We start from the raw sequence: 23,947 nt of genomic DNA on the forward strand, positions 1-23,947 counted from the left end.
TCTAATTGAACATAGTACTGCAAGTTCTAGCCACAGTGATCAAACAAGAAAAAGAAATAATTTGCATTCAAATTGAAAAGAAGGAAGTACAACTGTTGTTATTTGCACATGACATAGTGTGCATAGGAAACCCTACAGTCTCCACCAAAAGACGAGTTCACATAATAAGTGAATTTGGCAAAATAGTGAGATACCAAGTCAATATTCAAAAGTCAGTGGCATTTTTGCATTCCAACAATGAACTATCAGAAAGATAAACTAGGTAAAAAAATCTCATTTGTTATAGAAAAAAGAAAAATAATGTACATAGGAATAAAATTAACTAAAGCAGGTCAGAGACCTGTTCTCAGAAAACTATAAAACACTGAAGAAAGATATTAAAGAAACACAGTATGTTGCAAAGGGTAGGAGCTCCTTCTTCCTTCCTGCAGCATAGAATTCCATTGTGTAAGTGGACCATAGTTTTTTGATCCAGTCATTTACCGATGGGCATCTAGGTTGCTTCCAACTCTTGGCTACCGTGAATTGTGCTGCTATGAACATCGGAGTGCATAGGTTTTTTTGGATTGGTGTTTCAGAGTTCTTAGGATATACTCCTAAGAGTGGAATTGCTGAGTCAAAAGGCACGTTCATTTTTAGTTTTCTTAGAAAATTCCATACTATTTTCCATAGTGGTTGTACCAGTCTGCAATCCCACCAACAGTGAACTAGGGTCCCCTTTTCCCCACAACTTCTTCAGCACTTGTTGGTTGTTTCTTTGTTTATGATAGCCATTCTGACTGGTGTAAAGTGGTATCTCATTGTGGTTTTAATTTGCATCTCTCTGATAGCTAGCGAGATCTAGCATCTTTTCATGTGTCTCTGGATCCTCTGTATGTCCTCCTTGGAGAAGTGTCTGTTCAAGTCCTCTGCCCATTTTTAATCGGGTTGCTCGTCTTCTTTGAGTGGAGTTGAATGAGTTCTTTGTATACTTTGGAGATTAAAACTTTTTCTGAGATATAATTGGCAAATATGTTTTCCCAAGCTGTTGCTTCTCTTTGTATCTTGATACTGCTTCCCTTGGCCATGCAGAAGCTTTTAATTTTGATGAGATCCCATTTGTTTATTCTTTCCTTTATATCCCTTGCTCTAGGGGACGTATCAGTAAAAATATCGCTCTGTGGAATATCTGACATTTTCTTGCCAATGCTTTAATGGTTTCACGGCTTATATTTAAGTCTTTTATCCTCCTTGAATTTATTTTGGTGTATGGTGTAAGTTGGTGCTCAAGTTTCATTTTTTTGCATGTAGATGTCCAGTTCTCCCAACACCATTTGTTGAAAAACTGTCTTTACTACATTTTATGTTACTGCCCCCTTTGTCAAATATTAATTGACTGTAGAGATTTGGGTTTATTTCTGGGCTCTCTGTTCTATTCCATTGGTCTATGTGCCCGTTTTTGTGCCCGTATCAGGCTGTTTTGATTACAGTGGCCTTGTAATACAGTTTGATATCAGGTATTGTGATCTCTCCTACTTTGTTCTTCTTTCTCAAAATTGTGGCTGCTATTCGGGGTCTTTTTTGGTTCCATATAAATTTTTGACATGTTTGTTCTATGTCTGTGGAATATGCCATTGGCACTTTAATAGGTATTGCATTGAATCTGTAAATTGCTTTGGGTAGTATGGACATTGTGATGATGTTAATTCTTCCAATCCATCAACATGGTATATGTTTCCATTTATTTGTGTCTTCCTTGATTTCTTTCTTCAGTGTTGTGTAGTTTTCTGCATACAGGTCTTTTACCTCCTTGGTTAGGTTTATTCCCAGATATTTTAATTTTGTTTTTGCTATGTCGAATGGGATTTTTTTCTTGATTTCTGCTTCTGCTGCTTCCTTGTTGGTATACAAAAATGCCTTTGATTTCTGGATGTTGACTATGTATCCCGCTGTTTTGCCAAATTCATCTATTAGTTTGAGCAGTTTTTTGGTAGAGGCTATAGGCTTTTCCATGTACACTATCATGTCATCTGCAAACAATTCCAGTTTTGTTTCCTCCTTTCTGATTTCGGTGCCTTTTATTTCCTTTTCTTGTCTGATTACTGTGGCTAGAACTTTCAATACTATATTGAATAGAAGTGGTGAAAGTGGACAACCTTGTCTTGTTCCTGATCTTAGTGGAAAAGCTTTTAATTTTTGCCCATTGAGTATGATGTTGGCTGTCAGTCTTTCATATATGGCCTTTATTATGTTGAGGAATGCTCCCTCTATTCTCATTTTTCTGAGTACCTTTATCATAAATGGGTGTTGCACTTTATCAAAAGCTGTTTCCGCATCTATTGATATGACCACGTGATTTTTGTCTTTGCTTTTGTTTATGTGGTGTATTACATTTATTGATTTGCGTATATTGAACTATCTTTGCATTCCTGGGATGAATCCCACTTGGTCGTGGTGTATGATCTTTTTGATGTATTGTTGGATGCTATTTGCTAATATTTTTTTGAGGATTTTAGCGTCTATGTTCATCAGCAATATTGGCCTGAAGTTTTCTTTCATTGTTTGTCTCTATCTGGTTTTGGAATTAGGGTGATGCTGGCTTCATAAAAAGAGTTGGGGAGTTTTCCCTCCTTTTGCATTTTGGAATACTCTGTGAAGAATAGGGTTTAGCTCTTCCTTAAAAGCTTTGTAGAATTCTCCTGTGAAGCCATCTGGTCCAGGGCTTTTGTGTGATGGGAGTTTTTTGATTAGTGCTTCAATTTCATTTGCTGTTATTGGCCTGTTATTTGCTGTTGTTTGTTTGAAATGTTTCTATCTTCTTTAGGTAGGCCTGTATTGCTATGAACTTCCCTCTCAGGACTGCCTTCACTGTGTCCCATAGGTTTTCGGTTGTTGTGAGTTTATTTTCATTTGTTTCCAGAAGCTTTCCGATTTTTCCCCTACTTTCAATCTTGATCCATTCGTTGTTTAATAGCATATCATAGCAGTCTCCAAGCTTTTGGTTGTTTTTTTTTTTTTTTTCCTGTGGGGTTGCTTTCCAATTTCATTCCCTTGTGATCAGAGAAAATGCTTGGTATGATTTCTATTTTCCTGAATTTATTGAGACTCGTTTTGTGTCCTATCATGTGATCTATCTTTTAAAATGTTCTATGTGTATTTGAAAAGAATGTGCATTTAGCTCTTTGGGGTGGAGGCCTCTATATATATCAATTATGTCCATTTTGTCTAGGGTGTCATTTAATGCTGCTATCTCTTTGTTGACATTTTGTTTGGAAGATTTGTCCATTTTAGGCAGTGGGGTGTTTAAATCCCCTACTATAATTGTGTTGCTGTCAATATCTTTCTTGTGGTCCTCCAGAATTTTCTTTGTATTTTGGGTGCTCCTATTTTGGGTCCATATATATTTACGATGTTAATGTCCTCTTGGTGGATTCTTCCCTTGAGTATTATGAAGTGTCCTTCTGGGTCTCTCTTTATGGCCCTGTTTTTGAAGTCTATTTTGTCTGATATGAGAATTGCCACCCAGGCTTTTTTTTTCTTGTCCATTTGTTTGGAAGATCTGTTTCCATCCTTTCACGTTTAGTCTCTGGTGGTCTTTTGACCTGAGGTGGGTCTCTCGTAGGCAGCATATGTGTGGGTCTTGTTTCTTATCCATTCAGCTATTCTATATCTTTTGATTGGTGCATTTAATCCATTTATATTTAACGTTATTATTGAAAGGTACTTATTCATTGCCATTTGTGTACCTGTGTTCCTCTCTATCTCTCTGTTTCCTTTCTTTCCTAAAGCAGCCCTTTTAGTAATTCTTGTAGACCTGGTTTGGTGGAGGCACATTCTTTTAGACTTCTTTTATCTTGGAAGCTCTTTATTTGGCCTTCTATCTTGATTGAGAGCCTTGCTGGGTATAGTAGCCTTGGTTGTAGGCCTCTGTTTCTCATTACTTGGAATATTTCTTGCCATTCTCTTCTTGCTTGGAATGTTTCCATTGAGAAGTCAGTAGCCAACCTTATTGGGACCCCCTTGTGTGTTACTTCCTTTTTCTCCTGTGCTGCCTTTAGGATTTTCTCTTTGTCTTGGAAGTTTGCCATTTTAATGATGATGTGTCTTGCAGTAGGCCTCTTTGGGTTCTACCTGATTGGGACTCTCTGTGATTCCTGAATCCGTGTGACTTTATCTCTCCTCAACTTAGGAAAATTTTCCGTTATTACTCTTTCAAGTAGTGTTTCTATCCCTTGTTCTTCTTCCTCTCCTTCTGGTCTTCCTATTATTCAGATATTATTACGTTTCATGTTGTCTTGCATTTCTCTTAAATTCTCCTCATATTTTCTGATTCTCTTTTCTATTATTTGGTCTGTCTGGGAGAATCTTTCTATCCTGTTTTTTATCTCACTTATGCGATCTTCCGCCATATCGGTTCTATTCTTCATACCTTCTACTGTGTTCTTCAGTCCAAAAATTGTATTCTTCATTTCCTCTTGGCCTTTGCTGATGGCTTCTATTTCCTATTTCATGTTGGTGTTGTTTGCAGAGAGTTCATTGTAGCTCCCCTGTAGTTTCTGGTAGCTCCTTGTAAGCTCTTTGAATTTCCTGATAACCAGTGCTTTGAATTCAATATCTGATAGTTGACTTGCCTCTAGTTCATCTAACATTCTTTCTGAGACTTCCTCTTTTTTCTTTCATTTGGGGCTTGTTTCTTTGTCTTCCCATTGTTTGTGTTGCTCTTCTTGTTGGCCTCAGCTTCTTAAATTGATCTGTCCTGGTTCCCTCGGTTTATGGTGTGAACTTCTGTGGTAGGATGCCTGTGAGATTCAGTGGTGCAGTATCCTGCAGGTATCTTGGTGTTCTCCACTTTCTTCTACTCCTCTTGTTCGTTTCCAGCTGGTCAAACCTCTCAATGCAATTTCTATTAAAATATCAATGGTGTATTTCACAGATCTAGAAGAAATATTTCAAAAATTGTATATGGGAGTAAGACACTCCCAAATAGCCTGTGCAATTTTTGAGAAGCATATTGTAGGGATCACAATTCCTGATATAAAACTATTTTACAAGGCCAGTGTAATCAAAACAGTCTGGTACAGGATAAGAACTGACACATATATCAATGGAACAGAAAGAAGAGTCCAGAAATAAACCCATATCTCTATGGTCAATTAATACTTGACAAGGTGGGTAGGAGAATACAATGTAGTAAAAATAGCCTCTCCGATAAATGATGCTGGAGAGTTGGACTAGTACATGCAAAAGAAAAAGAAATTAGAACACCAACTCACACAATACATCAGACTAAACTCCAAATGGTTATATGACTAAATATAAGTCAGGATACCATAAAATTTCTATTTCAAAACACAGGCAATAAAATGTCAGATATCCCATGTAGCAATATTTTTGCTGATATATCTCCTAGGGCAAGGGGAATGAAAAAATATACAAATGAGAGTACATCAGATTAAAAACTTCTGCATGGCTAAAGAAACCATCATCAAAATTAAAAGGAAATTGACTGCATGGAATAATATATTTGTCAACAAAAGATTGGACAAGGTTTTATTCTCCAAAATATATTAAGGACTCATACAACTCAATACCAGAAAGACAAACAATCCAATTAAAAAATGTCCACTTAAAAATTAACAGAATAGACTCTTCTTCGAGGAGGATAAACAGATGGCCTATAGAAATATGAAAGGATGATCAACATCACTAGCCATCAGAGAGATGCTAGTTAAAACTACAGTGAAATCCCCTCATACCTGCTAAAATAGCTGTCTTTAAAAATATACAAAAATTATTTGCAAATGATACTTTGGACAAGGTTTTGATCTCCAAAATATATAAAGAACTCACATGATTCCACTCCAGGAAGGCAAACAATTAAAAAATGAGCAAAGGACCTGAACAGACAATTTTCTAAGGATGATACATAGAAGGCCCAGAGACATGTGAAAGGATGCTCAGCATCACCAGTCATAAGAGAGGTGCAAATTAAAACCGCAATAAGATACCACTTTACATCTATTAGAAATGTCAGCATAACCAAATCAACAAACAAGAAGTACTGGCAAGATTGTGGACAAAAGGGAACCCAAGTACACTATTGTTGAGAATACAGACTGGTGCAACCACTGTGGAAAACAGTATGGAATTTCCTCAGAAAACTAAAAGTGTAACTACCTTTTGACCCAGCAATTCTATTGCTGGGACTATACCCTGAGAACCCTGAAAAAGAAACTCAAGAGAACCTGTGAACCCCAATGTTCATAGCAGCACAATTTACAATAGCTAAATGCTGGAAGCAATCTAAGTAACCATCAATAAATGATTCATCCAAATCCAGCATGGATGGATTTGGAGAGTATTATGATAAGCGAAATAAGATGGTGAAAAATAAACACCATTTGATCTCACTTATAAGTAGAACCTAATCGTCAACAACAACAACAAAAAATAGGCAAGCAAAGTATAACCAGACACATTAAAATTAAGCACAAACTGACAGTAACCAGAAGGGAGGCAAGAGAGGTTAATGTGGAGAAAAGGGGGAAGGGTTGTCAAGAAACATGTATAAAAGACAAATGGACAAAGCCAAAGTGGGGTATGATCAAGGGTGGGATTTGGGGATGGGTGGGGAAGGGGAGGGGGGGAATGGAGACAACTATATTTGAATAACAATTATATATATAATTATGTATATATAATTATAATTATACACACACACACAAACAAACAAATGCTGCAGGGGTTGTGGAGAAAAGTTAATCCTAATGTGTTGTTGGTAGGAATGCATACTGGTATAACTAGTGTGGAAAAGAATAAGTTATTTCCTCAAAAATTAAAAANTGATCAAGGGTGGGATTTGGGGATGGGTGGGGAAGGGGAGGGGGGGAATGGAGACAACTATATTTGAATAACAATTATATATATAATTATGTATATATAATTATAATTATACACACACACGCAAACAAACAAATGCTGCAGGGGTTGTGGAGAAAAGTTAATCCTAATGTGTTGTTGGTGGGAATGCATACTGGTATAACTAGTGTGGAAAAGAATAAGTTATTTCCTCAAAAATTAAAAATGGAACTGCCTTTTGACCGAGCAGTTCTACTGCTGGGAATATACCCTGAGAATCCTGAAACACCAACTCAAAAGAACGTATGCACACCTATATCCACGGCAGCACTATTTACACTATCCAAGTGCTTGAAACAGTATAAGTGTCCCTCAGTAGATGAGTGGACTAAAAACCTGTGGTACATTTACACAACAGAATACTATGTAGCAGAAATAGAGAAGGAATTTCTACCTTTTGCAACAGCAAGGCTGCTACTGTTGAATATCATGCTGAATGAAATAAGCCAGTTCAACACAAATAGCATATGATTTCACCTATAAAAGGAATCTAATTAACAAAACAAGCTAATGAGGAAAATAGAACCAGAGATATGGAAACATAGAACAGACTGACAGCTACCAGAGGGGAGGAGGAGGGAAGCTAATTATGGAAAGAAGAGGAAGGGATCAGTCAAAGAACACATATGAATGAATCATGGACATGGAAAAATGGTATGGGGACTGACTATGGGAATGGATAGTGAGCTGAGCATAGGAGGGCAAAAGAGGAAAATAGGAACAACTGTAATAGAATAATAATAGTAACAAAAAAATAAATTAGGAAGAAATGAAAAATCTGAGAATCAATTACAACCAATCAAATTGAACCAGTAATCAAAAAACTATCAGCAGCCCTGGCTGGTGTAGCTCAGTGAATTGAGCGCAGGCCTGCAAAGCAGAGGATTGTGGTTCGATTCCCAGTCAGGGCACATGCCTGGGTTGCAGGCCAGTTCCCAGTGGGGGACCCATGAGAGACAAACATACATTGATACTTCTCTCCTTCTCTCCTTCCCTTCCCCTCTAAAAGATAAATAAGTAAAATCTTTTAAAAAATCTTTTAAAAATTATCAGCAAGCAAAAGTCCTCAACTAGATGGCTTCACAGGTAAATTTTAGGAAATATCCAAAAAAGAATTAGCACCTACCTTTTTCAAATTACTTCAAAAATTTCAGAAGAGGCATGACTCCCAAGCTCATTTTACAAGCCAGTATCGTTGTAATTTTAAACTAGAGAAAGACACTACATAAAACCATAAATATAGGCCAATATCCCTGATGAACATGGATACTATACTAAAATAATCAGCAAAATATTAGCAAACTGAACTCAGCAATACATAAAAAAGGTCATCCACCATGGTCAAAAAGGAAGCAAGGTAGTTTTGATGTCAACAAATCAATTACTTAGATACAGGACATAAACAAAATAAAGGATAAAAATTATATGATCATATCAATAGATGCAGAAATGCTTTTGACAAAAGAAAGCATCTATTTGTGACAAAAAACTCTCAACAAAATAGGAATACCTCAACTAATGTAACATGATAAAGACCATACATGACATACACAGATAACATCATACTCAATGGGGAGCAGCTAAAAGACTTTCCCTTACATAAAAATAAGAAGGAATATCCACTTTCACCACTCTTATTTAACATAGTAATATAAGTTCTAGCCATGGCAATCAGGGAATATGGAGAAATAAAAGGCATCCAAGTTGGAAAGATAGGAGTAAAATTGTCATTGTTTGCAGATGGTATAATACTATATATAGAGAACCCTAGTAATTTCACTGAAAAAACACTAGAACTAATAAATTAATTCAGTAAAGTATCTGGCTAAAAAATTTATATTCTGAAATCAGTTGCATTTTTATATACCAATTATGAGCTACCAGAAAAAGAAATTTAAAATAAAATCCCATTTACAATCCCACTTACAATTGCCTCAAAAATAAAATGAAATACAGAAATAAGTTTAAGCAAGGAGGTAAAAGACCTATACTCTAAAAATTATAAGACGTTGAAGAAAAGAAGAAAAGGAATTGAAAAAATGACAGCATATACCATTTTCATGAATACTAAGAACTTAAATCTTTAAAATGTCTACACTATTCAAGGCAATCTATTGATTCGTGCGATCTGTATTAAAATACCAGTTGCATTACTCACAGGGCAAAACCAAGAAATCCTAAAATATATACAAAATCAAAATCTTTGGAAGAAAGGTGGAAGTATCCCAGTATCTGATATAAAACCCATGTGTATATGGTCAATTAATATTTGAAAAATTTGGCATGAACATACAATTGGGTAAAGACTATTTATTCAATAAATTATGCTGTGAAAATTAGATAGATACATGCCCCCCAAAACTAGTCCACCTTTTTGTACCATTGACAAGAATAAACTCAAAATAGATACTTAAAACCATAAAACTAGAGGAAATCATAGGCAGTAAACTCTGTGACATTTCAGTTATTAATATTTTTTCTGATATATCTCTTCTGCACGGTAAACAAGAAAAAATGAACGAACAGTACTACATCAAACTAAGAAGTCTTTGCACAGCAAGGAAAACCATCAACAGAATAAAAAGACAACCTACTGAATGAGGGAAATTATTTGCCAATGATACATCCAATAAGGAGTTATACCCAAAATTTTAAAAGAACTACAACACAGCCATTTCCACTGTGGAAAACAGTACGGAATTTTCTCAAAAAAGTAAAGGTGGAACTGCCATGTTATCCAGTGTTTCCACTGCTGGGGTTATAAGAATCTTGAACCATCAATTCAAAAGAACCTATGTACTTGTGTTCACAGCAGCATTATTTGTGATAGCAAAGAGCTAGAAACAACCTGAGTGTCCAACACTAAATAAGCTGATCAAAAAACTGTGGTACATTTACGCAATGGAATTCTATACAGCTGAAAGAAAAGAGGGACTCCTACCCTTCACAACAACATGAATGGAATGGAGAGCATTATGATAAATGAAATAAATCAGGCAGTGAAATACAAATACCATCTGATCTCACCTATAAGTGGAATCTAATCAACAAAACAAACAAATGAGCAAAATTAAACCAAAGACATGGGAATAAAGAACAAACTGACAGTGACCAGAAGGGAAGGGAGATAACAGGGAAAAGAAGAGGAAGGAGCAAGTCAAGGAACATAAATAGAGGACTCATGGTCACAGACATTGGGAGGTGCTGACTATGGGAATGGGGTGGGGATGGAGCAGATGAGAACAACGGTGGAAAAGGGTGGGGCAACTGTAACTTAATAACAATAAAAAAGTAAGCAAAAGAACTCCTACAACTCAGCATCAAAAAAGAATCCCTCAAACAATCTGATTAATGATGGACAGCCCTGAGTAGACTCTTCTCCAAAGAGGAAAAACAGATGACCAATATTCATATGAAAAGATGATCAATGCCAGTAATCATCAGAAAAATACAAGTTAAAAACACAATGTGACATCGCCACATGCCTGTCAGAATGGCTATCATGAATAAATCACTGTTCAGCCACTAGAAAATAGTGTTGAGAGTTTTTAAGATTTTAAAATAGAACTAGTTTATGGCTCAGCAATTTTACTTATGGATATATATTTAAAAAAGAACACTTATTCCAAAAGATAAGTGCACCCCTAGGTTCATTGTAGCATTATTTACAATAGCTAAGATGGATGCCTGTCAATAGAGGAATGGAGAAAGAAGAAATGTGATACATATATAAAATAGAACATTCCTCAGCCATAAAATGAAAGAAATCTTACCAATTTAGGTAATAGAGGTGTACCTAAAAGATATCATGCTCACAAAAATAAGTCATAAAAAGCAAGGCAAATACTATATCATTTCATTAAATGTTGAATCTAAAGAACAGAATAGGTGGCCAACTGCCCCCCTGGAGAAAAAAAAAACAAAACAGGCTCTGACCCATGTGGTTCAGTTGTTTGGGCATCATCCCACAAATCTAAAGATTTCTGGTTTGATTCCCAGTCAGTGCACATGCCTGGGTTGTGGGATCCATCACTGGTCATGGTGACCACAAGAGCCAATCCATCGATGTTTCTCTCTCACATCAATATTTCTTTCCCTCACCTTCTCTCTCCTTTTCCCCTCTCAAAAATAAATAAAATTTTAAACATGCACGCACATACAAATAGACTCATAGATACAGAGAACAAACTGAAGGTTGCTGAATTGGATGTCTTTAGAGGATAGGTGAAAAATGAGATTATGCAGAACAACTTGGTATTTAGAAATATCACAGCAACATAAAGTAAGGCATACGGGATATTGTGAATAATAAAGTTTTTCTAAGTATTTTTATTGATTATGCTATTACAATTTTCCCATTTTTCCCCTTTATCTCCCCTTCCCCCCAACCCCCCCAGCATTTCCCCCCTTAGTTCATGTCCATGGGTTATACATATAACTTCTTTGAGTCCTCTGTTTCCTATACCATTTTTATCTCTCCACATCTATTTTATGCCTACTAATTATGCTTCTTCTTCCCTGTACATTTTCTCCCCTATTCCTCCCTTCGCCCTCCCCACTGAAATCCCTCCATGAGATGTTCATTTTTCTGGTTCTGTTCCTGTTCTGGTTGTTTGCTTAATTTTTGTTTCCATTGATTTTCTTTTCTTTTAGGTTCATTTGTTGATAGTTGTGAGTTTGTTTTCATTTTACTGTTTGCATTTTTGATATTCTTTTCCTTAGATAAGTCCCTTTAACATCTGATGTAATAATGGCTTGTAATAAGGGCTGTACATTTTCTCCCCTATTCCTCCCTTCGCCCTCCCCACTGAAATCCCTCCATGAGATGTTCATTTTTCTGGTTCTGTTCCTGTTCTGGTTGTTTGATTAATTTTTGTTTCCATTGATTTTCTTTTCTTTTAGGTTCATTTGTTGATAGTTGTGAGTTTGTTTTCATTTTACTGTTTGTATTTTTGATATTCTTTTCCTTAGATAAGTCCCTTTAACATCTGATGTAATAATGGCTTGTAATAAGGGCTTAATCAGATAAACTTATTTAAGTTGACCTTATCTGGGAAGAACTTTATCTGCCCTTTCATTATGAATGATAACTTTTCTGGATAGAGTAATCTTGGACATAGGTCCTTGCCTTTCATGACTTCAAATATTTCTTTCCTGCTCCTTCTTGCCTGTAAGGTTTCTTTTGAGAAATCAGCTGTTAGCCTTATGGGCATCCTTTGCAGGTAACTGTCTCCTTTCCCCTTGCTTCTTTTGGGATTCTCACTTTACCTTTAATCTCGGGTAACTTAATGATGATGTTGCTTTGTGTGTTCCTCTTTGGAGGAACTGGGACTCTCTGGGCTTCCTGGACTTCTGGAAAGTCTATTTCCTTCACCAGACTGGGGAGGTTTTCCTTCACTATTTGTTCAAATAAGTTTTTAATTTCTTGCTGTTCTCCTCCTTCTGACACCCCTATAATTTGGATATTGGAGCATTTCAGGTTTTCTGAGAAGTCTGTAAGACTCTTCACTTTTTTGAATTCTTGTTTCTTCATTTTGTTCCAGTTGGATGTTTTTTTTTTCTTTTGTTCCAAATCATTGCTATGACTCCTCATTTACTTTCTGTCACTGTTGGCTCCCTGAATATTTTGCTTTATTTCACTTTGGGTATCTTTCATTTGTTTTTTCATTTCTCGATTTCAAGCTCAATTAGTTCTGTGAGCATTTTGATTACCAGGGATTTAAATTCTCCATCAGATAGGTTGGCTAATTCCTTCTTGCTGAGTTCTCTTTCTGAGGTTTTTCTCTGTTCTTTCATTGGGGCCATATTTCTTTGTCCTGGTGCACCCGAGAAGTTGTAAGGGGGCAGGGTCTTAGTCATGCACCTGGGCAGGGCAATCCTACTTGCTGCTCTGCTGCACTGCCTGTGGAGGAAGGGTCACAGAAGGAACAGTACAGCTCAACTGCTCATCTCTAGAGCACTTTCCAATAGACTCTCATGTGAGACTGGGAGTTTCTTCCACCGCCACAACCACCCTAGTTCACAGTCAGCTCTGAGTCTCAGTTTCACCTTCATCTAGCACTGTCTATCCCCACCCTCATTTGCCATGATTCCTCGCTGTATTTTTTCAGGCAATGTGGTACACTGTCTTACTGGTATGGTGGTCCTGGTTGTTTTTTTCTTTAATTCCCTGGTTGTTGGAGTTCCATGCAGTTTGATTTCCTGGCGCTTTGGCAGTTTATTGATTTTACCTTTATTTATTTAGTCATCAAGGTTTTATTGATCATATATTGGTTTCCCTAATCCCTTCAATCTTAGAAACTTCTGCTTTGTCTTTATTAAATTTAAAAAATCATTTTATTGTTGTTCAATTGAAGTTGTCTGCATTTTCTCCCCAACTCTCCCTCACCCCGCCCCAACCAAACCCACCTCCCTCCCTTGCTTTCACCCTCTCACTTGCTTTTGTCCATGTGCCCTTTAAAGTAGTTCCTGAAATCCTTCTCCCCACTGTCCCCTCCTCCGTCCCCTCTGGCTATTGTTAGATTGTTCTCAATTTCAATGACTTTGGTAATATTTTGCTTGCTTGTTCATTTTGCTGATTAGGTTTCTGTTGAAGGTGAGATCATATGCATTCATCCTTCATTAACTGGCTTATTTAACTTAGCATAATGCTCCCCAGTTCCATTCATGCTGGCACAAAGGGAAGAAGCTTCTTCTTTCTTTCTGCTGCATAGAATTCCATTGTGTAAATGTACCATAGTTTTTTGATCCATTCATTTACTAATGGGCACTTAGGTTGCTTCTAGCACTTGGCAATTGTAAATTGTGTTGCTGTGAACATTGGGGTACATAGGTCCTTTTGGATTGGTGTTTCAGGGTTCTTAGGATAGCAGTGGAATTGCTGGGTCAAAGGGCAGTTTTATTTTTAGCTTTCTGAGGAAATCCCTTGATGTTTTCCACACTGGTTGTACCAGTCTGCAATCTCACCAGTAGTGCACTAGGGTTCCCTTTTCTCCATAACCTTTCCAACACTTGTTGTTTGTTGCTTTGTTTATGATGGCCGTTTTTTTATGGGTGTAAAGTGGTATTTCACTGTGATTTTAATTTGCATCTCTCTGATGGCTAGTGATGCTGGGTATCTTTGCATGTGTCTCTGGGCCCTCTGTCTGACCTCCTTTAAGAAGTGTCTGTTCAAGTCCTTTATCCATTTTTTAATTGGGTTGTTTGTCCTCCTGGAGTGGAGTCATGTGAGTTCTTTATATATTTTGGACATCAAACACTTGTCTGAATTATCATTGGCAAATATGTCTTCCCTTGTATTTAGTTCTCTTTTCATTGTAATGATGCTTTCTTTAGCCATACAGAAGTTTTTTTTTTAATTTGATGAGGTCCCATTTGTTTATTCTTCCCTTTATGTCCCTTGCTTTAGGGGCCATATCTGTGAAGATGGTGCTGCAAAGTATGTTTGAGATTTTCTTGCCAATGTTTTTCTCTAGGACTTTTATGGTGTTATGACTTATATTTAAGTCTTTTATCCACCTTGAATTTATTTTTGTGTATAGTGTAAGTTGGTGATCGAGTTTCTCTCTCTCTTTCTTTCTTTCTTTCTTTTTTTTTTTTTTGCATGTAGCTGTTTACCTCTCCCAACACCATTTGTTGAAGAGACTATTTTTAGGCCATTTAATGTTGCTGTTCCCTTTGTCGAATATTAATTTACCATAGCGACTTGGGTTTATTTCTGGGCTTTCTGTTCTATTCCATCGGTCTATGTGACTGTTTTTATTCCAGCACCAGGGTGTTTTGATTACAGTGGCCTTATAATGCAGTTTGATATCAGGTATGGTGATCCCTCCTACTTTGTTCTTCTTTCTCATAATTGCTGCATCTGTGTGGAATTGTTTGTGGTTCCATATAAATTTTTGAAATATTTGTTCTACATCTGCAAAATATGTCATGGGTACTTTAATAAGGATTGCATTGAATCTATAAATTGCTTTGGGTAGTATGGCCATTTTGATAATGTTAATTCTTCCAATCCATGACCATAGTACAGGCTTGATTTATTTGTGTCTTCCTTAATTTCTTTCTTCAGTTTTGTATAGTTTCCTGAGTACTGGTCTTTTGCCTCTTGGTTAGGTTTATTCCTAGGCCCTTTATTATTATTTTTTAATTTATATTTATTTAATCATTGTTCAAGTACAGTTTTCTGTCTTATATTCCCCACCCTGCCAACCCACCCAGTGCTCCCCACCTCCCTCCCATTGCCCCCCCCAGCTTAGTTATTGTCCATGTGTCCTTTATACTTGTTCCTGTGAATCCTTCCCCTTTTCCCCTGTGATTATCTCCCCTCTCCCCTCTGGTCCCTGTAAGCCTGTTCCATATTTCAGTGTCCTTGGTCATATTTTGCTTGCTTGTATATTTTGCTGTTTAGGTTCCTGTTAACGGTGAGATCATATGGTATTTGTCTTTCACCGCCTGGCTTATTTCACTCAGCATAATGTGTTGAAGGACAAATACCCTAGGCCCTTTGTTTTTTGTGTGTATGTGTGTTTCTGTATCAAATGGGATTTATTTTCTTACTCCTGTTTTTGATGTTTCATTGCTGGTGTACAAAAATGCCTTTGACTTCTGAGTACTGACTTTGTATCCAACTGTTATGCCAAATGCGTTTATTAGGTTGAGTGTTTCTTGGTGGAGTCTACAGGATTTTTCATGTACACTATCATGTCATCTGCAAACAATGTCAGTTTTGCTTCCTCCTTTCAATTTGGATTCATTTTATTTCTTTTTCTTATCTGATTGCTGTGGCTAGGACTTCCACTACTATGTTGAATAGGAGTGATGAAAGTGGGCATCCTTGTCTTCTTCCTGATCTTAGTGAGAAAGCTCTAATTTTTGTCCATCGAGTCTGCCTGTAGGTCTCTCATATATAGCTTTTGTTATGTTGAGGAATACTCCTTCTATTCCCACTTTGCTGAGTGTTTTTAACATAAATGGGTGCTATACCTTATCAAATCCTTTTCTGCATCTGTGGATATGATCATGTGATTTTTGCCTTTCGTTTTGTTTGTGTTGTTTATCATGTTTATTGATTTGTGAATATTGTAGCATCCTTGCATCCCTGGGATGAATCCCACTTTGTCATGGTGTATGAGCTTTTTAATGTATTGCTGGATACAGTTTGCCAATATTTTGTTAAAGATTGTCACATCCATGTGCATCAGTGATATTTGCCTTAAGTTGTCTTTCTTTGTTATGTGTTTATCTGGTTTTGGGATTAGGATGATGATATCTTCTTAAAATAAGTTGGGGAGTGTTCCATATTCTTGAATATTTTTAAAATAATCTGTGGAGGATGGACATTAACTCTCCATTAAATGCTTTGTAAAATTCTCCTGTGAAACCATCTAGTCCAGGGCTTCTGTGTGTTGGAAGATTTTTGATTACTATTTCAATTCATCAGGTGTTATTGTTCTGTTCAGGTTTTCTGCTCCTTCTTCATTCAGCTTTGGAAGATTATATTTTTCTAGAAATTTATCCATTTCACCTAAATTTTCAAATTTCTTGGCATATATTTCTTTGTAGTAATTTCTTACAATCCTTTGTCTTTCTATGGTGTCAGTTGTAATCTCTTTTCTTTCATTTCTGATTGTATTGTTTTGGTTTTTCTTTTTTTCTTGATGAGCCTGCTTAATGGCTTGTTGATTTGGTTTATCTTTTCAAAGAATCTGCTCCTGGATTCATTGGTACTTAGAATTGTGCTTTTCGTCTCTGTGTCATTTAATTGTTCTCTGATTTTGGTTATTTCTTTTCTTCTACTTGCTCTGGGCTGTCTTTGTTGCTGTTCCTCCAGTGCTTGTTGGTGTAGGGTTAGGTTGTTTATTTGAAATGTTTCTATCTTTTTTAGGTAGGTCTGTATTACTATGAACTTCTCTTTCAGGACTGCCTTTGCTGTGTCCCATAAGTATTGGATTGTTGTGAGTTCCTTTTTTGTTTGTTTCCAGAAACTTCTTGATTTCTACCTTTATCTCATTCTTGACCCATTCATTGTGTAATAGCATGGTATTCAATCTCCATGATTTTGAGTGTTTTGGTATTTTTTCCTGGAGGTTGATTTCTAGTTTCAATCCCTTGTGGTCAGAGAAAATGCTTCATATGATTTCAATTTTTTTAATTTGTTGAGGCTTGTTTTGTATCCTATCATGTGGTCTATCTTTGGAACTATTCCATGTATATTTGAAAATGTGTATTTAGCTTCTTTGAGATAAAGGGCTCTATATCAGTTAAGTCCATTTCATCTAGGGCATTGCTCATTGGCACAACATATTTTTTGATATTTTGTGTGGAAGATTTGTATATTTTTGACAGTAGGGTGTTAAAATCCTCTACTATAATTGTGTTGCTGTCTATATTTTTCTTGAAGTCCTCCAAGATTTTCTGTATGTATGTGGGTGTTCCTATGTTCGGTGCATATATATTTACTATGTTTATGTCTTCTTGATGGATTTTTCCCTTGAGTATTATGATATGACTTCCTGGGTCTATTTTTCTAACTTTTTTGAAGTCTATTTTGTCTGATATGAGCATTGCTACCATGGCTTTTTTTCCTGTCCATTTGCTTGGAACATTTGTTTTCACTTTCAGTCTGTGTAGGTATTTTGTTTGAGGTGTGTGTCCTGAAGGCAGCATATGTGTGGGTCATATTTTCTTATCCATTCCACTATTCTGTGTCTTTCAATCGGGGCATTTAATCCGCTTACATTTAAGGGTATTATTGATAGGTACTTGTTCATTGCCATTTTTTGTGTAGTTGTGTTTCTCTTTCTCTCACCGTTGTTTTTTTTTTTTTTTTTTCCTGTTCCTGTTCTTAAAGCAAGCCCTTTAGCATCTCCTGCAAAGCTGGTTTGGAGGAGGTATATTATTTTAGTCTTCTTTTGTCTGGGAAGCTCCTTATTTGACCTTCCATTTTAATTGAGAGCCTTGCTGGATAAAGTAATCTTGGTTGCAGGCCTCTTGCGTTCATTACTTGTAATATTTCTTGTCTTTCACTTCTGGCTTCTAGAGTTTACTTTGAGAAGTCAGCTGCTAGTCTTATTTGGGCTCCCTTGTATGTTACTTCCTGTTTTTTTTCTTTCTGTCTTTAACATTCTCTCTTTACCTTGGAATTTTTCCAATTTAATTATGATGTGCCTTGAAGTGGGCCTCTTTCAGTTCCTCTTGATTGGGACTCTCTGTGTTTCCTAGATTTGTGTGAGTTTCTCTCTCATGACTACTTTTTCAAACACGTTTTCTGTCCCTTGCTCTTCTTATCCTTCTGGTATTCCTATCATATGGATATTATCATGTTTCATATTGTCCTGCATTTACCTTAATGCTGCTTCATTCTTTCTGAGCCTCTTTCCCTTTTCTGGCTCATTCCGGGTGTTTTTTTTTTTTTTTTTTTTTTAGCATGTCCTCCAGATCACTCTTCTTTCCTTTGCTTCACTGAGCCAGATTTTTATTCCTTCAGTTCAGAAATTGTATTCTTCATTTCTTCTTTGCCCTTGTTGATACTTTCTCTTTTCTTTTTCATATTAATATACTTTGCAGTGAGTTTACTGTAGTTTCCCTGTAGTTTTTGTTAGTTCTCTGTAGCTCAATGAGCTTCCTTATAGCCATTGCTTTGAATTCAATATCTGATAGTTGACTTGCTTCTGTTTTTTTAGCATTCTTTCTAAGACTTACTCCTTCCCTTTCATTTGGGGATTGTTTCTTTCTGTTCCCATTCATTGTGAGACACTTCTTGTTAGGCTCTGCTTCTTAAATTGATCTGTTCTGACTCCCTGGGTTTATGGTATGAACTTCTATGTTAGAGTACCTGTGAGATTCAGTGGTACATTCTCCTTGATCTCCTGAGCTTGCTGGTCTTGGGCTGTCATTTATGTTGGCTCTGTGTATGTCTTTGGGTTTTGATTGTTGTTGGGTCTTTGGTGTGTCCTTCCCACCAGCTGGTTAACTGAGGGTCACGCTGTCTACCACCTGTTGTACTCTGTTGTGCAGGTGTCAGCAGGTTGTGTTGAAACTGGTTCTTCCATGTGTACAAGGTTTTGAAGATTCTCTCTTGCTCTTGTTCAGTTGTTTGTTCTGAATAATTTATCCACTACTCAGTTGTATGTCCAGATATGTCCTGGGTTTAGTCAGTGTGGCTTCCACTTTCCAGTAATAAAGTTCAGGAAACAGTGAAGTGGGCTAAGATCTAGGAGGGGTGCTGTGTAGTATTTATAATTGTATGGAATAGCTGTTATCTACAATAATAATGGAACAACAATCATATGACAAAATATATGTGACATGAATAACCAGAGTAGAAAGTGTAGGACCTATAATAGTGCACTAATGGAACAAAAATGAAATGAAAGACAGTGAATTAACAATACAATATGAAAGAGAGAAAAAGGGAAGCCTTGGTTCTCTTAAATACAATGCATTTTAACCAGCCAAGCAAAGAAGACTAAACAGAAAGAAGAGAAATGTGAAAATACTAATAAAATAAAAGATGTAAGAATAATGAAAAACAATAATACAAATATACAATAACTTGCAGGTTCTCTGAAGGAGCAAAATGAGATTTGTCTCAGTGTCTCAGCTGTTGGGATGCCCCTTCTTTGGGTCCAACTCTGGTCTATTCACAACTCCAGGTTTTATTATCTCACCTGTAGGAATTAAAAAAAAGAAAGAAGGAAGAAGAGATAAAAAGGGAAAGAAAGGGAGAAGGAATACAACAAGGAAGAAGGAGAGAGATAAAGAAGGAGTTAAAAGAAAAACAATTAAAAAATAAGGAATTACTCAAAAGAAAAAAGCCTCCTGCTGGCCTCAAACTGGCCAAACCCGTTTTGCTGGACTTCTTGGCTGCAGCAGGCTAAGTGGGGATTGGTTTCACTTTTCTCCCTTCCTAACCCTCACTCACGCAGTTTCCAGGACAGTTCCCCAGCAGCCTGAGATCCCACAGGTTCAGGTGCACACACTCCCCAAAGCTTCAGGTGTGACCTCAGGGCCCTTTATGGTACACACTCTCCTCGGGGCTTTGAGTGTGGGATCAGGGCATTAGGCACCACCACAGGAGCATCTCATGCCTGCGTGGGGAGGGGACAGAATGGCTGCTGTAGGAAAATTCTCCAAACAGTTGCCAAGTATCTCTTTTTTTCACTTTTTCTTTTTGAGAAATTCATCTTGCTCAAGCCACTTCATACAAGGAAGGGCCTGTCCTCTCACATGGCCCACTTCTCCAACTAGAGGGAGGGCTATCTAAGTCAGGGCCCCTCATGGCCCAACTCTCAACTCTCCCCAGCCAGCATCCACAGTCTCTGTGGGTGCTCACAGTCCTTGTGTGTTTTCCACTTTGTCCTTATTCCCCTCTCTGCTACTTCAAGCAACCACATCCCTCCTAGTGCTGCTCAAACCTTGTTTAGCAGGGGAGGGAGGGGTTAACCTAGCTGTCTCCCAAGAGTCTTATAGCAGATCCATTTGTTGCTGGGCCAGGGGCTACAGCCACCCTGGTCCTTGCACTAGTCCTAGGGACCTTGTCCTGAAGGCCTCTCCTTACTGTCTATTTTTCAATGTCCTGTGCAATTTTGGTCTCCTATCTTCATATATGTTGGGGTACTGTTGGCTATTCACTCTGTTCCTCAGTAGAACAGCTAGGTGTTTCACCAGTATGCAGGGAGAAGTGGAATTTGCCCCCATTTATCTTGTCACCATCTTAGAGTCTCTAGTATAGAACATTGTAATAACTATGATGGTGTGAGGTGGGTACTAGAATTATCAGAGAAACCACTTTATACTTTTCTATTATGCTGTACATCTGAAACTAATATAAAATATTGAATGTAAACTATAATGGAAAAATGAAATAAAAATAATAAAATATAGTGCTACTATACGCTATTTCTCTCATGTTCAATGACTTTATGTTGTGGCTTGAAATTGGCTATGGCAGGAGTATTTACACCTTGGCAATAGGTAAACACTACATCTCAGGGCTCGATTTATTCTTTTGAGCTTTATGACAATTTGAAAAATTAATGAAGAAAAAGTTAGTATTGAAATTAAGATATGACAGATCTGTTACTTTGTGAATAGAGCAACAAAGTTGAGGAAAATGTTTTCTAGTATTTTAAAACTATGATCAAATTCAACTAAGTTACCATTTGCATCCTTGATGACTAAATGAAGTTCTGAAATAATGAATACATCTCATTGAATATGTGTTTATTGTTTCTCTTTTTTATTATTTATTAATATAAATGATATAGATGTAGTTAGAACTACATCTATTCAACAATTGCAATTATTGGTTGACTACAGATACAAATGTTTAGTAGACAGAAAAAATATAATATGCAAATCAACTGACTGTGTAGAATCTACCAAAGTAATGATCTATTTGTGGTTATTTATAAATAATGTTCTCTACATTCTTATATCAGTGAAATATATAATAAAATTATGTGGTAGATATAAGCATACTTTTATTATTCTGATAGCCAATATAGAAGAGAGAATCAGAGAAATCCTAATTTAGCAATTGCTCATTCTAATTTTCATATCTCTAATTATTAGACAGTTTATTATCTTAAGAAAATTATGCTTGATTAATTTCTACTTATTGATCTTTAGCAGTTACACTAAGTAAATCATTTTTAAATGACTTCCCTTCAAATGTTTGCCTTGATGTTTCCATATCTCTTTTTCCTGTGGGAGAAATAATTCTAATTCCCTCACTATATAATCATGAATTGATCTCTAAGCTATTATAACCTAAATAAGCCTTTTTTCATATATTTTTATAAGTGAACAATATGTTTAAAATTTAAAGTAAAAACTAAATATAGGTTTTTAAAGATAACAGTGAAGACATTTACTGTATTTCTAAGGTACTATATTTCTACTCATTTAATATTGTACTGATTAAATTAGCAAACATCTGACTCAGTTCTATTATAGATTCAACTAAATTCTTCAGGTGCTTTTCAAGTCAGCTGGCACCTATCCTAATTTTAGTATTATTACCTTGATATATTGAAATTGATGCTTTAAACATGAGTGAAAGAATTTAAATTTACCATCTCAATTTCAGTAGTCCTTCTGTACTGTTAGAATTTAGTGGTAATATTTCAAAAGTATTTTGATAGTGTTATAACTTGTGACCAAAAAATAGCAAAATTTTACCATTTAATCCTTATATCTCTTCTGAGTTTCTAAGAAAATTAAACACAATAGAGAAATGAGAATCAATGTTACACTTTATTAATAGCTGCACAGTCATATATAGCATAGACTATAGACTCAAGCAAGGTCACCTGTTCTCCACATTTCTAATTAAACTTGGAATCTGCTCTCAGATTTGCCTATAAATATTGATAAAGGAGAGTAATGATTGTGTCTATGGAAAGAATTTGGTCTGACTTCCTACCCAGTAGAATGCTTGTTGGAGTAAGAAAGGAGCTACCTGGCTAGACCTATTTCACAATGGATGTCCATCTTGGGTCAAATCAGTAGGGAGAAGGAAGAAAGTGTTCTGGGTTGAACTTTTAGCACAGTAGCCCTTATAATATCAAGTTTGATAAGTATCCTGGGCTCTCTTTCATCAGATTGGTGAATTTCTTTCCACTGAAGTAGAGATAGGCATCTAATAAGAAGAAAGGTTGGTTGAAAGTGAGAAAAACAGTCTCTTCTTCCTATCTTACTCTGGTTAATATTCTAATTTGACCCATTATATTTAAGAGCCAAGATTACAGTCAACTAGACATGTGTTGTGGTCTTTAGAACAGTATTCCAAAAGCTTATCAAGGGAGTCTTGCTGTTTTGCTTTACCTTCATGAGGCTGTCCTACCTCCTGCCATCCTCTGTCCCATTATTGGCATTGCAACATTCCTCCTCCTGCCAATAAAATCAGTATTTTCACTGTTGCCCCAATACATTTGAAATGGGTCGGCACAGGCTGTGCAGTACTAACCCCAAAACAACAATGTATATTATACACACCATTCATCTTTTCTCCACTTTTCCATCCCAGATAGTTGTCCCCTTGTCTAAACTAACTTAAGTGGTCATTTAATAAATCCAAATAAAACAATTAAGAAGAAATGTTTGAGTAATATAATCCCCTTTCCAACCTTAAATTCACACTTTAAGTATTTATTTGCATGCTAAAAAATGTTTGAATGTGTTATCCCACCACATCTCCTTCCTTTTTGAATGAGCCTGCCCATGGGAGTGCTGGCTCTTTTCCTCTGGTCCTCTGTACCCTGAACTTCTCTAAAAATTGTTGTTCAAGTACAGTTGTCTGCATTTACCACCCACCACTCCCAGCACCCCAGCCATCCACACCTCCTCCCACTAACCCCACCCTCCTTAGTTTTGTCCATATGTTTTCTATAGTTGTTCCTGAAAACCTTTCCTCCCTTTTTCCATCATTATCCCCTCCCACCTACCTTCTGGTTATGGCAGACATTTTCCTCATCCCACAAACACACAAGGTGGGGAATATGCCTGTTCCTAAGAAATACATTTTCACAAAATATAAAAGTGTATGTGAATTGTAAACAAATCAAAAATCAAAAGTAGATGGAAAAAAGTGAGGATTACTTAAAATCCTACCATAGATGCCATGATGATAATTTTCAAGGATCTCTTTTATAGGTATACAATTGTTAACATTTCACAAAAGTGGGAATACATCAAACACTTACTTTAATAAAATAAATATTATTTAAAATTTATAGCATTTTTTAGCTTTTCCCTTCTCTCAGTTTCTTCACACCCATCTCTTTCCTTTCCAAACTTTCAGTGAATATCAATGACTTGGTGTACATTGTTCATCCCTTTATTTATTTATTATTTTTGACTGCTTATTTTTTATTTTTAGTTTTAATTACTTTATTGTTGTTTGATTACAGTTGTCTGCATTTCTCCCCACCATTCCCCACCCCACCACAGCCAAACCCACCTCCCTCCCTTGCTTCCACACACTCTCTTGGTTTTGTCTATGGGTCCTTTATAGTAGTTCCTGAAAACCCTTTTCCCCACTGTC

The 23,947-nt window shown here is 36.5% G+C and overlaps 1 long non-coding RNA gene across 1 annotated transcript; it reads left to right on the top strand.

The window, feature by feature from the left end:
• The first annotated feature begins 11,811 nt into the window (after positions 1-11,811).
• On the top strand, positions 11,812-16,173 carry LOC118982484 (uncharacterized). Its single transcript, XR_005065558.1, has 3 exons — positions 11,812-11,903; positions 14,671-14,673; positions 16,158-16,173. It is a non-coding gene; the product is annotated as an uncharacterized LOC118982484 (long non-coding RNA).
• Positions 16,174-23,947: the final 7,774 nt, after the last annotated feature.

Source organism: Sturnira hondurensis, unplaced genomic scaffold (genome assembly GCF_014824575.4).
Source record: "Sturnira hondurensis isolate 20B ecotype Veracruz unplaced genomic scaffold, ASM1482457v3 Scaffold0025379, whole genome shotgun sequence".
Taxonomy (NCBI): Eukaryota; Metazoa; Chordata; class Mammalia; order Chiroptera; family Phyllostomidae; genus Sturnira; species Sturnira hondurensis.